Raw genomic sequence first — 17,978 nt, forward strand, 5'->3', positions numbered from 1 at the left:
TCTGTAGGGGGGAAATTTGTACCATTAGCTTTCTAGTACTTCTAGTTGTTCGAAAGTGTAATCAGCTAATACTGGTATGAAGTAATATTTTATATTTAAAATTTTTGCCAAACTCTGTTAACCAATGCAGTTTTCCAAAGTCAAAGTATATCAGACACAATTTTGTCAGGCTAGGTACAAAATTTGAAAAGTTAAACCTGGTTATGTCTTAAACAAGTTTTGAGCAACCAGGCCCAGAGGAACAGCCTGTGTGCCTATTTTTTTCTTTTAGTTTTCCATCTATAAATCATAAATACTTTGAGAGAATCTTAGGTAAGCTTACATCTGAGGTCGAGATGACGCACAGGAAAGATTTTTACCAATTTATTTAGCCAGGCGTTCTCAACTGTTTTCAATGAAATTATGTAATACAATATATGCATGCAATTAGATGACGTCGAAATGGGATAAATTCATATTAAGATGAAAATGACGTTATGTGGCGCTTAATAGTTTAGATCAAGATTATGAACTGTTTTCATCCCATGATATAATATCATACGATGTTTCATAAGGCGAAAGAAATCTAAGAAATAACGCTCTCTGGAATTTTGATGGATCTTACCTCGAGCAAATTGCGCAGCGGAAGTGCAATGCATAAGTCAGGGGTTATGTCACTGAGCATCCGGCAACCCTCCGCAGACCTGCACTTGCTACAAGTGGCGGTATGAGGTGGGAAGGAGAAGGTTAGGCGATAGGTGGATAAGGGACGGGATGGGGATGTGTGGAGTTTCGAGCATGTGGACTGACAAGAGCCTTGCAGACGCAGAGGCGTTTGGCCGCTTCCTCCGTGCTTCTGGCTTACTTTAAGCAGCTGATAACCATGATGGTTGTGAGACGCTGGTGAAGACGATCCTCCAGCACTGCTGTTATTCTTCTGTTCCTCGTCTGGTCAGGCTCATTTAGAACCAGCCCCAGTGTTGCAGAAAGGAACAAGCTGCGAACTTCGTCAACATTGTCTGAAACTTCGCCGAGACTGGGAACTGTATCCGTGTCCGGACAACCCGATCGCGGACTTTGCCGCATCTTTTTGTATTTAGCTATGTTACCTGTCGACAAATGTAATGGAGTTAAGTGAGGCCTAACGTATACAAAACAACTAAGAAAACGGGAATTAGGGATTTACCTCCATCGATGATATGCATATTTTGCAAACATGACTGCAACGTGTCGGTTTCATTCCATCTATACCTATAATCTACCTACTTCGTCGCGATGTGATTTGAATTTCCATCCGTTTTGATGTGCTTCATTTGTTTTATTTTTGTCTAATTCGTTTGCCCTCGCGGCAAGAGAGAACAAAAAAAAAACACAACTGGGTTATATCCGTGCCAGTCGGAAGATGGATCCTTGTTCTTATCGTCCATTTGGTATATATGATATCATACCGACGCAGTGACATCTGGAAATGCTTCGGTTCCAGCTCCAAGAGAATATTCCATGATTCACGGGCGTACCATCCCATACTTTAGCGTGGTTAGCTCGGTCTGATGCAAATGTCGTACAGTAGCGAAAGCCGAACTCAGCTGGCACATATATGTGTAGTAGAGTGGTTGTGCGTGATTGCCTGTGTACGACAGACGAGTGGATATAGCAGATAGATTTGTGGGATCCAAGAGCCTCCTTACTAAGTGAAAATTATATCTTACCTAGATGCCGTGATCAAATAAGTACAGGTAGGTTCTACATTTCTTTGTCATTATTGATTTACTTGATAGTGTTAATAATCACAAATTGTCTGAAGAACATATTATCTTCATATTTCGTTACCTACCATGTTATACTTCTTTCCCACAGTCGATAATATCGATATTTTATAGTTCTTGTGATAACCAGAAGGCCAAATATTATACTTATCATTTTCATACTAATCATCTTTAATGAGATATGAACTCTATTATTTGATATTAATTACTCTGTTTATTTATGACTGATTGATACTGTAAAAAGGAGATTTATTTATTTATATTGAAGTGGTGGATACAAGAAATCATAGAGAATTAAGTTCACATATATAAATATTAAAAAATCAACTTTAAAAAATAACACTCGGTTCAAAAAAAGCGTACGAAAGTAAAAATTTTAACTACATACATTTTTAAGATGTTCGAAAATAAACAAACGATTCAGCATTCAACATTTATAAATTTATACGCTATTCCATGTGATATTTTCTTCCATAAATTCAAACATTAAATAAAAACATATCTCAAATAAGGTCTTGAAAATAGCATATTCATGAAAAATATTTTTAAGCTCAATCTAGCATGTTTCAAAAATATATCATGCATATACCGGGATACTAATTCTGGTGCAATGCATATACCGGGATACTAATTCTGGTGCAATGCATATACCGGGATACTAATCCTGGTGCAATACTAGCCGCTCATTTACAAATCCTTCTTTCAAGTAAATTAATTTTTGTTTTCAAAGGAAAAACGATAAACAAAACGTTCGATGATCGTTTGTTTGTGAAAAAGAAACATCATTTGTGGTTTGTAGGGGCGTAGAGCAGTGTATTTACTCTCTGTAGTGTTTGGTGGATGAATGGAAACTTTTACCGGCATGTCTGTCGGTATGATACGCCTGTGTTTCCGACACGGCTTTTCCCCGTCAGCTCGTCTGGACTACCAGCCGTACCTCACTTCTCAGCCGAATATTTATTTAAGACAGGCTCATGCCTAAAACACAGGTCGTTTACAAGCACCGACATGCACACATACAGTCCATCCCAAAAGTAGACAGCACGCGTTACCATAGCGACTGCTTCCTAAGGCTGCAACTGCGGTAGCGGAGATGAGTTATCTGTGTGGCTGGTACGGCATCGCTCGCTCGCGACCATCTGCAAGGCTTGCAGCGACGGCTGTGCTCATACCTTCATAGACCATCTGCATTTGAAAACAGAGACTGGGTTGCAAAACCAGTGGCTCACTCATCATAGGCCTGGTATTTAGTTCCGACTTCGTCCAGCGAGACATTCGTACATAGTGCTACACCCATGAAAAGTTTGATCTGTTCTGATCTGTTCTCGCTTTTAATCGCCTGCATTCTGTAAACATTGTCCCCGTCCTAAATAAATCATAGCTTGTTGTAGTATGATATCTCGAATATTCCCCAGCGATAAATTCCGCCATACTGAGGTTCTGGAATTCCAATAAGGTAGGGGGAGAAGAGTACTTATTATTATGATATTTTACTTGTAGGAAATAAAATAAGAGCAAAATATAGAGGTAATATATTTTATAGAATATAAAATAAGAGGTAATACATAAGTGGACCTTAATATGTTTCGTTTTAGGGAACAGAACTAAACCCAGATCCTAATACTCTGTTCAGTGATCCGTCCTTGAATTAGAATTAGGAGATCACATATTATCGCATCAAATTATATTTTGATAGTAGTTGTTCCCTATATAATAAATAAATAGCATATGAGGTAAGTGTATATATGTCCACTGTGTTTTCGGTCATTTAATAGACTACAGCACGGAGAGCAGTACCTATACGACATTGTGCTAGTTATACGAATATATTATGTGTCTCACCGTCATAGACTTCGAGCTGTACTTGAGTCATGTTAAAAGAAATCAAGCGTTAAAATTACACTTATCACAGCATCTAGCAGATGAAAAGGCACTTTAGAAAATGCAGTTCAAGTTGACACCTGCCACTTTGCAGACACTTGTTCATGGTGTCTATTCCAGGTTTGTTTATCAAACACGAAATCTTATCCGTCATAAAATCAGTTAGCTGCGTTTTGCAGGCTATCCTTGTAACCAATCTGCCCCTTTAGCCATTGATATCGGGATGTGAGCAACCGAATAGTCGTCTGACATCCCCCAATCGGGGGCTCCTGTACAGATGACTATCCGACACTCAAGAACAGCTGCAAGAAATCAGCGCTTCTATAGTGCCTTTTGTAAAAAAAAAAAAGAGCTAGAAAACGAGTCGGCCTTTGTTTGAACGTATAGAAAGAATAGAGAATCTTCAAGGAACTTTTCCAATATTATATACCATTCGTCAGTCGTGGAAGAAAAAATTCAATCAAAATCTATTACGAAACTGTATTTTAACAGTTACTAGTACCATACACACTACCGTCAATATAATTAAAGCATAGAGAGTAAAAAAAACAAAGCAGTGGCGACAGTGTGATGTCTAGCAAACAGTCACATGTAAGCCGTGAAATCTGGCCTATGTGTCAACACTGATTTCTGTTCAAATTGTAGAGCAAATTGAACTAAACTAAAGCATTCGGTCATCAAGAACGAGAAACGTATTTTCTTCGTGGCATTCGTATCTCATTCGGCTTTAGTAAGACGTCGTCACAAAAGTTACATTGCAATGGGGCAACTCGTTAAACCTCTTCCCGTTATGTATCAAGACCGTCCAAAACTGTGAGCCCATTTGTTCTTTCCTTACATCACAATTATCGGTGTACGTGTGCGCACAAAGCATACATGAAATGCACTGCAACGTCACAGCAGAAAACGATGCGTTCTACAGTCTTTTGGTCCATCTGTGTAGCTCGTCCTCGAGTCTCCCACAGTGTATATGCCACGTAACACTGTCCAAAACTGTTCATGTTTCTGCTTTGCATGTACTGAATGTAACAAACTGAAACGAATGTGGATGCTCGCCAGGACTGTCTGTATGTTCCACATCCCAAAAAACAATGGAAGCTATGACGCCATAAAGGTTTAAACCTGTGTGCATGAAGAGATACTTGACCACGAGTTCACCGTTAGTAACAATTGCATCAGAAAGTACCAAATGGTGATACACTAACCCTAATGTGCCATGTGTACTGATATGAAAGACGCAAAGGACTCTTTCTTACTTGCCCATACACCCTACAGTGCCCCTCAAGACCTTATCAGTCACCCAGCGGGCTGCTGTTGCCACACCTAGTAGCTGGACGGTGTAGTAAATGAGCATCTCCCGTGCTTAGACCATCTCTCTCCCCCTTCTCCCCGGAGGAGAGGTACTGTGGGACGGTTATCCTGCTCATGAAAGATTGTATATCCTCGTGTGTCAAACATATTACCGGAAATACTCGCCTTAATTATGCTGATACTGATAACTGTTGATATCAGATTTATACAGAGTTTTACCGCTACGCGGTCAGCAGTCATCAAAGTGGCACAGTTACCGTTAGCATGCCGAAAACCCACTCCGTTTGCTCTTTATACGTGATACAGTTCATGTAATGCGAAATCTCGCTTCTCAGCGTGAATATTCTTCACCGGAATGATGGGACTGACACGTGAGTCTATCTGTTAAAAAGCAAATTGTGCAAATCCAAACATAACCAGTGAATTTTACACCTGTTAACACGAAAAAAAGGGGGCGGGGAGTCAACTGTTTTGCATGAGGACCGACCTTGTTCATCAAATTCCATGTATACAGGCGTGGAAAGTTGTCTAAGAAGTTTCTTATATTATATACCATAGGATCAAAGGCGACATATACGTACAATATGTACTGAAAGTTTCCCCCGCGCTTTGCCCGGTTCCCTTACACTGGCTTGTGGTCGCGAAATAATCTCCCGTACGGCGTAAAGCACAAATTAAATAAATAAATAAAAGATAACAGAGCATTGATTGGTTAGTTCTGATGTCATCATCTTACACTGGTTCTAAATGGCGCACGTCGAGACAACCCTAGACTTTGATCACATCAGTAAAATTGCAAAACATCTATTTTAGAAATCATCCAAAAAGTACGAGAAAATGTGTCAATTTCTGCGAATACGCTGTCCTTAATTTTGAATTGACCAATCAAATGTTGCATGATGCAATTCGAAATGCAAATGGATTTTTCATTTGTCACCCTCAAAGGAAGCCTAGCTTAATATGTGTTGAAACAAAATTACAAGATGTACATGTACTTTACCGGAATCGGAACCAATCTTACATAAATGCGTATATCAACGTGTATATAGATGGATATTTACATCCAGCCCCCTGTAAAATCTTTCCGAAAATACAGATCATTTTCAAGCACAAATGGCGTGACATATGCTTCCGGTGTGGCAATTCCCGTTTTACCACTCAACTTTGTACATTACTAACTCACAAAAACACATGCATTTGTTCAATATTGCTGCCGTACGTGGGAAGGTCTGCCAGCAACCTGCGGATGGTCGTGGGTTTCCCCCGGGCTCTGCCCGGTTTCCACCCACCATAATGCTGGCCGCCGTCGTATAAGTGAAATATTCTTGAGTACGGCGTAAAACACCAATCAAAAAAAAAAAAAAAATCAATATTGCTGTACTCTCCAGATCTTGTCCATATTTACCTGATCATATTGTGCATCGTAAACTACTCCCTAAACGACACGCCTTCACGATTAAAAACATTCTACAGAAATAAGCGACTGGGTGTGTTCGGTATGCGGCTGTAGAATAGAATAGACTATGGTTTTCGTTATAACTGGCTGAAAGTTACGAAAATCTCTAAATTTCAGCAAGTGACATAACATAATACACCACATAAATTTCGAGGTAATACGTGTGTACGCTAAAAAATTAATCTGTTAATTGTAACAGAAAGTCTGTTTTCTGGGTGATGCTAGAATATATTCTGTTATTGCAACAGATTATTCTATTAAGTATAACACACATATCCTATTAATTCAATATAAAGATTCTATTAGACTAATAGGATATTATGTTGAATATGACAGTGTTATGTTATAATAACGGAATACACTTTTTCTGTTGAAATTAAGAGATTAATTTTGTGTTTTTTTTTACTTTTTCGAAAGTTTAACGAATTCAACACGTAAATATGCTACTAAAACATTACATGTATCATTTCAAAATGTTAATATGGCTCAGTTCGTAGAACGTCCGCTTCGAGGGCGGCAGATATAGGTTCAACCCTTGATCGGGTCACACCTAAGACCTTAAAACAGAAAGTGGTAGGTTCCTCTCTTGGCGTTCAGCATTAAGGCGAAATGAAACGACTGGTTGACCCGTATTAGTATAATGGCTCGGGTTGAGCAGTTTACTTGCCTTCGGTAAGTCGTCTCAGTGAAGCAGCGCTAGATAAAAGAGCGGAAATCCTGCAATAAGGAGCATGCACTCTAGGGATTCCTTCGTGGTCATATGACTGAAAAATTGTTAAGTACGACGTTAAACCCCAAATGTTCCTCATGCAACAAATAAATAATCTTTTACCTGCTGTCTGATTGATGCTAGAATGTATTCTGTTCTTCTAACATAATACCGTGTCATATTCAACATAATAACGTGTCATATTCAACATAATAACGTGTCATATTCAACATAATATTATGTAAGCCGTGCATGTTTCATGTATTCATGTTGACGTCGTACGTGGGAAGGTCTGTCAGCAGCCTGCGGATGGTCGTGGGTTTCCCCCGGGCTCTGCCCGGTTTCCTCCCACCATAATGCTGGCCGCCGTCGTACAAGTGAAATAGTGTTGAGTACGGCGTAAAACACCAATCAAATAAATAAATAAATAAATCATGTTGAAGTCATAGAATAAGTGTGCTATATTTATTGGAATAGTCTCTTACAATAACAGCGTACATTCAATCAGTGCTCTATATTTACGTGATAATAATGGACGTGTAAAACACCATCTGTGTTCCATGTGCATTTATATCATCTGACTGGTAAACTATCTGACATTTGTTATACTACTGTAGAATTCTTTACCAGTAGACCACACATCCCATCTGGTGGTCCTCATCTCGCCATCTTACTGCCTCCCCCCATCCACCGCACCCACCTCCCCACTGCCCCACCTCGCACGCGCTTGTCCCCACCTCCACATCTGCTTCATTGCGGTTTCTATGGGTTGATGGTTGCCATGATAGCCTCTTAAAGCTGTCTCTATCCAGCTGCATTGGGTGCATCCAGTCCAGTCCAGAAATACGCATATATATGCTCATATGATGTCTAAATAGGGTGCGGTGTAAAAGAGGTCCCCAGCAGTAGGTTTATAGCGTCAATGCATGGTTAACATGCAGGAGAGGATGGAATATGTCGATTCGGTTTAGAACATGAAAGATGTCGATTTGGTTTAGAACACGGAAGAATCGAATCGTTTTAGAGGATAGTAGATGTCGATTCGGTGGAAAGTCGCATGGAAGATGTAGATTCGGTTTAGAGCACGGAAGATGTCGATTCAGTTTAGGGCACAGAAGATGTCGAATCGTTTTAGAGGATAGTAGCATGGAAGTCGCATGGAATATGTCGATTCGGTTTAAAGCATGGAAGATGTCAATTTCGTTTAGAGTATGGACGATGTCGATTCGGTTTAAGCATGGAAGATGACGATTCGGTTTAAAGCATGGAAGATGTCAATTTCGTTTAGAGTATGGAAGATGTCAATTCGGTTTAGAGGATGGAATATGTCGATTTGGTTTAAAGCATGGAAGATATCAATTTCGTTTAGAGTATGGAAGATGTCGATTTGGTTTAAGCATGGAAGATGACGATTCGGTTTAAAGCATGGAATATGTCAATTTCGTTTAGAGTATGGAAGATGTCGATTCGGTTTAAGCATGGAAGATGACGATTCGGTTTAAAGCATGGAATATGTCAATTTCGTTTAGAGTATGGAAGATGTCGATTCGGTTTAGAGGATGGAATATGTCGATTTGGTTTAAAGCATGGAAGATGACGATTCCACCTGCACTCGGTCATCTAAATGTACAATATATTTATTTATTTATTTGATTGGTGTTTTACGCCGTACTCAAGAATATTTCACATATATTATTATGGTGGGAGGAAACTGGGCAGAACCCGGGGAAAACCCACAATCAGGCTGCTGACAGACCTTCCCACATACTGTACAATATAAGCTTGATTGTTGGGTATGTGTTGTGAACAATGGAACACTGGTTTTCATTCTGTGGCATAAAGATGTTCACATATCCAGTTACCATTTTACATACACACCACGCTGACGTAGAACTTTGTGTCAGACAACGGCAAAACTTTGACTTTCCCTGATTTTCGTACTTTTCAACATGCATTTAGCAGTGAACAATTACAAATATCTTAATCATTTAACCAGGTAATTTCCCATCATGCCTCATTGATTCAACAATTTCCCCATCATACATCAGTCATTAAAGACGCTGTGTTTTTTTACACGTGACTTTATGCCTTATCAGTGTGTATTCCACCGAAACTCGTTTCTATTAGCTCAATTAATAGTTGATTACTTCTTGTTTATAGACATTGGCGTGTTGCCTCGGAGTTACTGTGTAAAATGCACATAAGATTCGTGACGTCTATGATAAGATACTTTATGAAACACGCGTGGGTAGTTAGATTATTGCGTTAGCTACATGAGCACAGCACGTTGTGAGGGATCATGCTGTGCCATCATACTGTGTTACGTGTATAAAGGCTTGACTGTTACTGTTTGGTACTTGAAAACTAAAAGTACACGTAGCTCACCCGTTAGTGTGAAAACAACACCAGGTTGCAAAAACACCCTTAATGACAAAATGTTTATGTTATTTATTCATTATTTTCATGACTCGTGCAATTATGTTATGCACATTATTCAGCATTAACTGAGGTTATCCCACCCGAAGTGCTTCACCCAAGAAATCAGTCCCGATATAGTGAAGGTATATAGACACTGATAGTTAAATCTGCACGCTTCATTAAGGTATTTATTTCGTAATTTCTTTGCCAAACACTGAAAAGATGCCTTCTGGTGTAGAACACGAACTGTAACAGCTGTTAATGCGTAATGTGATACTGCTAATAGACAGCTGTGAATACGCTATGCGGAGATGCCAATAGAGACGTACTGTGTTTGATTTTACTATCATCGCCTTCGGACAAGACAAACTGCTGACGCATTAGTTGGTTCCATAGCCCGATACAGTTAACTGTTGCAGTGCTTAAAAATTCAACAGGCTTGTGCCAGCATTATTCCACCTGTGTTTGGGCGTCTTTATTAAGCCATATGTTTAAGAAAAACCGACATCATTTTTCGATGTACAAAACCCAGAAGATGTGTGCGTGCAGCATGGTGTTAGAGAGATAACTTTAATCGGACTGGTTGAAGTATATATTGCATATCGGCATGATTTCAACGACGCGTTATTTGAAGGCCATTATCCTGTATTGTAAAATGTAGGCCTTTACTATATATATATATATACAGATAAATCATGTATACATACATACAATTTTCTTGACATTGTATTATAAAATGTTGTGGTTTTGGTTCCTTTCAGCTGGTTTTAAACAAGTTCGTGTATTTTGTTTTATTTTAGTGTTATTATTATGTCGAAAAACCATTCACTGGTTCCTGTTTTAAACTTGTTCGCGATATGATTTGGCTGAAAAATTACCGATGTGGCGTAAAGCCATAATCATTCATTTATTCATTCAACGGCGAGGTTACATCATCAAGTTGACGAACGATTTGTTTTACATAGTTATCAACATGTTGATTTCATAATGGATAATTCATAATTCATAATGATTCCATAAAACTGGAATGTATAGAACTTTTTGTCCATACCAAAAAGTCGAAATTTCTACGAATCGAGGAATTGAAACAGGCATTGGTACATCCAAGATCCAAGAAATTAGAACAGATTCACGTAAAGAAAGAACAGTCATAGTTTCAATGTTGTCTATATCACGCACTGAATAGCCCGGGGGAAACCCACGACCATCAAGGAATTGAAACAGACATTGGTACATCCAACATCCAAGAAATTAGAACAGATTCGCGTAAAGAAAGAACAGTCACAGTTTCAATGTTGTCTATATCACGCACTGAATAGCCCGGGTGAAAGCCACGACCATCCGCAGGTCGTCAGCAGCAAGAACACAGTGTTTAAAATCTGGTATATAATATTGTGTAGAAAGGCATGATCGTTTTTGGCGTGTTCTCTTGTTTCCGTAACCGCCAAATTCGCTAAACATTAATTCAACCCAGGCGAGTTCATTTATAATGTGAGAAGGGAAGAGTAGTACGATGTCCTGCTCGGCGAAGTATACAAACCGGCTGGAAACCTGGTGGACCTGACCATTACGGCACCCACAAGGACCTGTTATACCCCTAGACCCTATATTTAGACAACCATGTGTTTTCTACTTGTCAATATTTAACCATACATTGATATAAAATCTTGCGGTAATGGTTTATGCTCGTGCTGTTTCCACACGATTTATTGCTAGTTCTGTGATACGACACGACGCTTCTGCCTCCTCCGAAAAGCGGCAGTGGCTGTTTGTGGTAGATTTTATGACTAGGATCTGCCAAAGTTATCGGCCCCGCTAAGCAGACAATCTGTCTGGTATTTTCACCAAGTCCGAAAACAAATTATGGAAAACGAATATTTTTCATCTGTTATTCGTGGGAATTATGTAATTTATTTGACAGTTAAAGGAGATCTCCTCTGTTTGACGGGATCATATTTCTTAATGGAGCAAAAACAAAACTACGCCCAATTTCACAAAATTTCATGATAAAAGCTGGTAGCATTTAGACATTTAACAAATTTGTGTAAATTGTTTTTGCATCGTAATGACCCGGGAGCCTCTCATCAATGCGATCGTTGTGAGTCCGCCTCAAGCCGGCTTATCTCCGGGCGTAGGTGGTAATATCTGTAAGCAAGCTGCAGGTGGTCATGAGTTTCCCCGAGCTTTGCGCGGTTTCCTCCCACAATAACGTTGGACGCCGTCGTATAAGTGAAAAAAATCTTCAGTAGGGCTTTAAACACAAACCAAATAAATCATAAGCACTAGTTCGTCATTGCACCTACATCAGCAACTTCTGATATGTAACATATGGTATTCATCTGGATATACAAACGTTAAAATATATACCCATGAGCAAATAAGTACACAAACGGTGAGCAGGTTGCTTAAAATACTTCTACAAGTTTAAAAACTGTGTGAACTGCGAACGCTTTAGACCCTTAAATTGGTGTTTTCTATGAATGTGAATCGTGAACCCTCAAAACGTGTGATACTTTACGTCTACAATATGCTGAAAAGGTGAGGCAATTAATTTGTTTCATCCTACGTGCAAAATATTGTTATGTTTTCATTGGCTATATTTATCCTCAGTGGAGACTGTAACAACATTATACCACCTTACAACAGCACTTAAACACCAGTGTGTATTTTAGCACATTAGGAAATGTACTACATGTTCATCTCCCGTGTGATACGAGTAATTTGCTCTTTCTGATCCAGTCTAGATCACTGTGGACGCTATCTTTAGTCAAACTCTTGCTGTTTTGACTGGGGCTTTAAGTCAGGAGACTCTTCGTGGCAGTGCGCCATCTGTAAATCACCTTCTTCTATGAAAAAAATAATCATAGTCAAACAAATAAACATTATTATAAGGAACAGAGAGTGTACAGTGCTTGAAACGAAAGAGGCACAAAATCCTATCTCCCCTCATGGCCGAGCGGTTTAGCACGACAGCGTCTCGCAATGATCCAGGAGCATTTCGCCAGTGTGGTCGCTGTGAGTTCAAGTCCAGCTCATGCTGACTGTCATCTCCGGTCGTACATGGGAAGGTCTGGCAGTACCCTGGGTCGTGGGTTTCCGCAGGGCTCTGCCCGGTTTTCTCCTACCATAATGCTGGCAGCCGTCGCATAAGTGAAATACATGTATTCTTGAGTACGGTGTAAAATGTCAATCAAATGAATAAATAAATAAACTTCTATTTAGAGGATTTAGCAATTCACTTTCTTCATTTATATATACACGAAACACATTCAGACCAACCGCTTATGAGACGTGACTCAAAACTGATTAGCCAATAACGACATAACTTCAACTGAACATTTACAGTTGTACACCTTAATTTATGTTAGATGTGAAGTCGTAAAACCAGTAGAGCTTGTTTAAAACATATTAATGGAACGACATTTATGGAACGTTACACTCGTTGCTCTCCTTTATTGATAGATACTTGCGCCATGTTGCCTGTAATAGAACGCGTAGCCTACGTTGTGCACTTCGGTTTCTTCAGTTATCTTCAAGTAACAGACATGAATGTAAAAATAACACACGCGGTGATGTCAAAGAAATGAAATGCGATGAATTTATAACCGTGTTCAGTTAATGTTATCCAGATAAGCACATGGTGCGAAGCTTGTCCTAATTTGTAAGCGATACGGATATCCAAACCTTACCCGCGCATGCGCTAATCGGGTAAGTCTGACGTTTCCGATCGCGTGGTGGCGTGGCTATTTTGCGCAATGTAATCACCTGCAAAGCGCGCTAATGGAGTGTATTAATAGTCAGCATTGACAGAAAGGGTCTGCTTTTAAGAAAACACACGCATTATTATCCAAGCAACCTGGCAAGTCTTTCGATAGACACCATTTCGAATGCACCTTTAATCGCTTCCACGACAGAAAAGTTCCATTCTCTGGAACCGCTTGAACTCCGGTTCTGAAAACAGTCTGTATTGCTTCTGACAACAAGAATAAATCAAGTGACTTCAGAGGCTCCTCTAAGCAGTGTGGATCAACATGCACTTGGCGCTAACATCCGCTGTTCCTGCTCTCTGTGATTTACACTCTCCAGGCAAAACTTGTACGGCCGAGTGAATCAGACCTACATAGCTCACTGCCGGCGATATATGGCTATAGCAAAGTGGATTCCATGTCAGTACATTTTATTCTGACACCAGCAAATTAAATAATGTGCGCAAGTCGGTTCCGTTGCTGACAAGCGACTTTGTGGAACTGGTATGTATATTTGAGGCAGCCGTGTGTGTGTGTGTGTGTGTGTGTGTGTGTGTTTTGTGGGGGGGGGGGGGGTTGTTATCTTAGAACGGTTGATGTATTAGTGGGACAGAAAAGGTGTAGTGCACTGTTAATTACTGGGAGTAGTTTGTTCCAAACTAGGCGGCCACAGTAGCGTGTAGCGTGTCCCCCTGTAACTGGCCATAGTGTATTACCCAATACCCGGCCACAGTAGCGTGTCGTGTGTTCCCCTGTAGCTGGCCATAGTGTGTTCTTCGGTACCTGGCCATAGTAGTGTGTCGTGTGTTCCCCTGTAGCTAGCCATAGTGTGTTCTCCGGTATCCTGCCACAGTAATGTGTAGCCCGGTAGCTGGCCACAGTAGTGTGTTCCACCGTAAGCGGTCAAGGTAGTATATTCAACAGTAGACGGCCACAGTAAGCTGCTTCAAGGTAGCAGACTAAATATATCACCCCAAAGAAATTTACTGTGCAAATCACTTAGAACAAGTCTGTCATTCTCACACTTGGTGCAAAATTATGGTCACAATTCCTGTCATTTCATAGATCTGGAAATGATCAGATTAATTCTTAAGTCTTAAGGGTTGAAGACAGTCCAAGACAAACCACAAAATCTTACATGCAAACCTTGTGATAAAGTTTAAAAATGCAACACATGAATAAAACGTAGCTGCGGATGGAATCCGCCCGGTTTCCACCCACTATAATGCTAACCGCCGTCGTATAGGTGAAATATTCTTGCACACAACGTAAAACACGAATTAAATAAATAAATAAATAAAAATTAAATAAATAAATAAAATGTTATATTGGTATTGAAAGCGAACAATACACAAGAAAAGAATTTCGCAGTGCTTTGTTAATGGACGGTCCTGAATTCGAACTCACCTACTTCTTCCCTCGAGTGTTACTGGTCGGAACCAGACCATTGTATGTGAACTGTGTTCTGTGTTTGTACTCTCCATGCATGTGGGTGCATACATATCCACAGGGCAAGGAATGGGGGCACTTCCTGCGGGTGGGGACTCAAGTTGGTGGTAGTTATCCAAGGAACAAGCGTTGGCGCGATAACATACAGGTTTATTACGGTAACCTTTACATCCAAACACCACGGGACACTTGATGCAGGCCATTTCGCTACAAATATCTTCCAGCATTATTCTAGTCTAATATGTAACAGATGGAGCCTTTGAAGAAAAAAGTCACGGCCAACCGAAGGCGGTTTAATGCGAATCACATTTACTCTCTGATGCAGGAGATATGATGAAGATTTAATCCTTGTAGAAAAAAGGGCGATTAAGAGGAGCATTTTCGTCCGATGTTGCAAAAAAACCAAAAGAAGTGTCGGAAGGAATGCTGCTAAGTTCAGTGTCGTGGCGTTGATACCACATGTACGTGTAGCACTGAGAATTCAATTGTCGTGATGTTGATATTACCAGTAGCACTGCTTACGTTAATGTCATGGTGTCGATATTACCTGTAGCACTGTTAAGTAAGGTGTCGTGGTGTCGACGCTACCTGTAGCATTGTTAAGTTATGTGTCGTGGTATAGATATTACCTGTAGCACTGTTAAGTTATTTGTCGTGGTGTCGATATTACCTGTAGCACCGTTGAGTTAGGTGTTGTGGTATAGATATTTTATTTATTTATTTATTTATTGATTTAGTAATTTTTTTTATTTATTTGATTGGAGTTTTACCCCGTGCTCAAGAATATTTGATTATGCATTATGGTGGGAGGAAACCTGGCATAACCCGGGGAAATCCACGACCATCCACAGGTTGCTGCAAGACCTTCTCACTTACGGCCGGAGAGAAGCCAGCATGAGCTGGACTTGAACTCACAGCGATCGCATTGGTGAGAGGTGGTATAGATAGTACCTGTAGCACTGTTAAGTTAGGTGTCGTGGTATAGATATTACCTGTAGCACTGCTATGCTAGGTGTCGTGGTGTCCACTCTACCTGTAGTGCTGTTAAGTTAGGTGTCCTGGTATGAATATTACCTGCAGCACTGTTAAGTTAGGTGTTGTGGTGTCGACACTACCTATAGCACTGTTAAGTTAGGTGTCGTGGTATAGATATTACCTGTAGCACGGTTAAGTTAGTTGTCGTGGTGTCGATATTACGTGCAGCGCTATTAAGTTAGGTGTCGTGGTGTCGATATTATCTGTAGCACTGTTAACTTAGTTGTCGTGGTGTCGATATTACCTTCAGCACTGTTAACTTAGGGCGCGTGGTGTTGATATCATCTGTAGCACTGTTAAGTTAGGTTTCGTGGTGTCGAAACTACCTGTAGCACTGTTAAGTTATGTGTCGTGGTGTCGACACTACCTGTAGCACAACCTGGCGTACAAACTGCCTGCAGCAGTGTTAACTTGGTGGCATGGTGTGGATATTACATGTAGCACTGCTAAATAAGGTGTCGTGGTGTCGACACTACCTGTAGCACCCACGCTAGGTGTACATATTATCTGTATTACTTACACGCCCTCAGGAGTATATAATAAACACAATTATACAATTCAAAATTATTTTACTGGTGGAACGTGCATGTAGACTTTCTACCTCATGCTAGCTTACGCCAAATAAATGAACCATGACGTTCCATGTCCACACGCAGGTAAATACCGAAAACCACCCCGTGCATGTTTAACATTACACGTACGTACTGGAAACCACTTCTGTTGGGCATGGGGAGATGATTCTGTGAGATAACCCCCATCCCACGGGACAGTCCTAACTCTGGCACTCTCTCACCAAACAACGGCTGGGAAAGGTTATGTTTTCTCGTTATATAACAGGCTTGTGCCAATTGTCCCTCGTTCTGAGGAGAGTGCCGTTATATCTGATTCCATCGACACCTGTATTCAATTCTCACCACAACAACCACTGCCAAGGTAGATATATGTGACATTTATTGCGTAAGACAGCGCCGCAGTAATTGCAGCTTCGATGTTTTTATGCCCTGTACAAGACAATAGACGATAATGCGTTGCAAGTCGTTGCAGACATTTGGCCAAAAATGTTTGCAGATTCTATCCAACAGTTTTCGTGCGTGACCAGACGGCTTATTTGCCCATAATACTTTGTTTCAATGACAGTGACTTTGGCTGTGAGTTTCGAGCAGGATGTTTGGAGTACCAGCAAGTTCTTTAGCAGAAAACCTTCGCGCAGTTCTATGCGATGTTCTATGTCTTCATAGGGCGATGCTGAATTTCGACCCCCAACTCAATGGAGTAAAACAACTAATATGCCCCAGACTTTTGGAATAACGCAGTGGGATACACGTACTTGCAGATCGTACCATCTCTGTTTGGTGACGTTAACAGCATCTAAGAACACTGAAGGTACGTGCCTTGGGGGGGGGGGGGGGGTCAAATAAACTGTTTGAAAGTTTTGTTTGGGATTAAAAGGACGAATACATCCATGTAATACCGCTCTCACTTTTTTGAGGCCTTGGTGACAATAATCACTCGTGTCGCGTAGTATTAAGCTCGTTGAAGGTCAGTTATCATGTTACTGTAGCATGTCCAACTGTTCACCAAATGTGCTTCCTAGCGTAGTTTTCTTTAGCTGTGTGTTTGAGAGAGGTCGGCTATTATGTTTCTTACGTTACAGTTAAAAAACTAATCCCTTAATTTTGACAGAAACTTTGTTGTCTGAGTGATACCAGAATGTATTCTGTTATTATAACACAAATACTGTGTCATATTCAACATTTAATCCTGCTGTGTGGACATTATGTTTCTGTGAACATTTTCATGTTGATAGCATTGTTTTTTGATGGATATTATTCTTTAAGGTCATTATCAGGTTGATGTCTGGTGGAGTAATGGTTTTGTTGACATTTCTCCTTTATACATGTATATGCTGCATAAATAGTAACATGCACAACCAGTTCATCCTCGGCAGTTTGAATCAAAAGCAGATTCCATTTCTGTCTGTGACTGGAAACACTTTCTGCCTTCTCGATCTATATGTCTGCTGAACTATACCGGCCTACTAGCCTCGTTCTACCAACCATCAAAATTTATAGTGTGCTTCGGCGGAGGTCAGCTCATACACGATATTGTTTTAACCCGATGACCAAAGAGCTTCTGTCCAGGAATCTGTTTTTCATATCCGAAGCCAATCTGCAAACGGTTAGCGTTAACACTTGAGCCTGTGGGCCGCGCTATATTTGCCCCGGTCA

At 40.3% G+C, this 17,978-nt stretch overlaps 1 protein-coding gene across 1 annotated transcript in view; it reads left to right on the forward strand.

Moving 5' to 3' along the window:
• Positions 1-1,562: 1,562 nt before the first annotated feature.
• The window catches only part of LOC135464720 (innexin unc-9-like), a 96,664-nt gene continuing 80,248 nt past the window's right edge, over positions 1,563-17,978 (forward strand). The window contains exon 1 of the mRNA XM_064742236.1: positions 1,563-1,715. The gene's annotated coding sequence lies outside the window, so the exon portion shown is untranslated. The remainder of the gene's footprint in view (positions 1,716-17,978) is intronic.

The sequence above is a fragment of the Liolophura sinensis genome, chromosome 4, assembly GCF_032854445.1.
Source record: "Liolophura sinensis isolate JHLJ2023 chromosome 4, CUHK_Ljap_v2, whole genome shotgun sequence".
NCBI classification, from domain to species: Eukaryota; Metazoa; Mollusca; class Polyplacophora; order Chitonida; family Chitonidae; genus Liolophura; species Liolophura sinensis.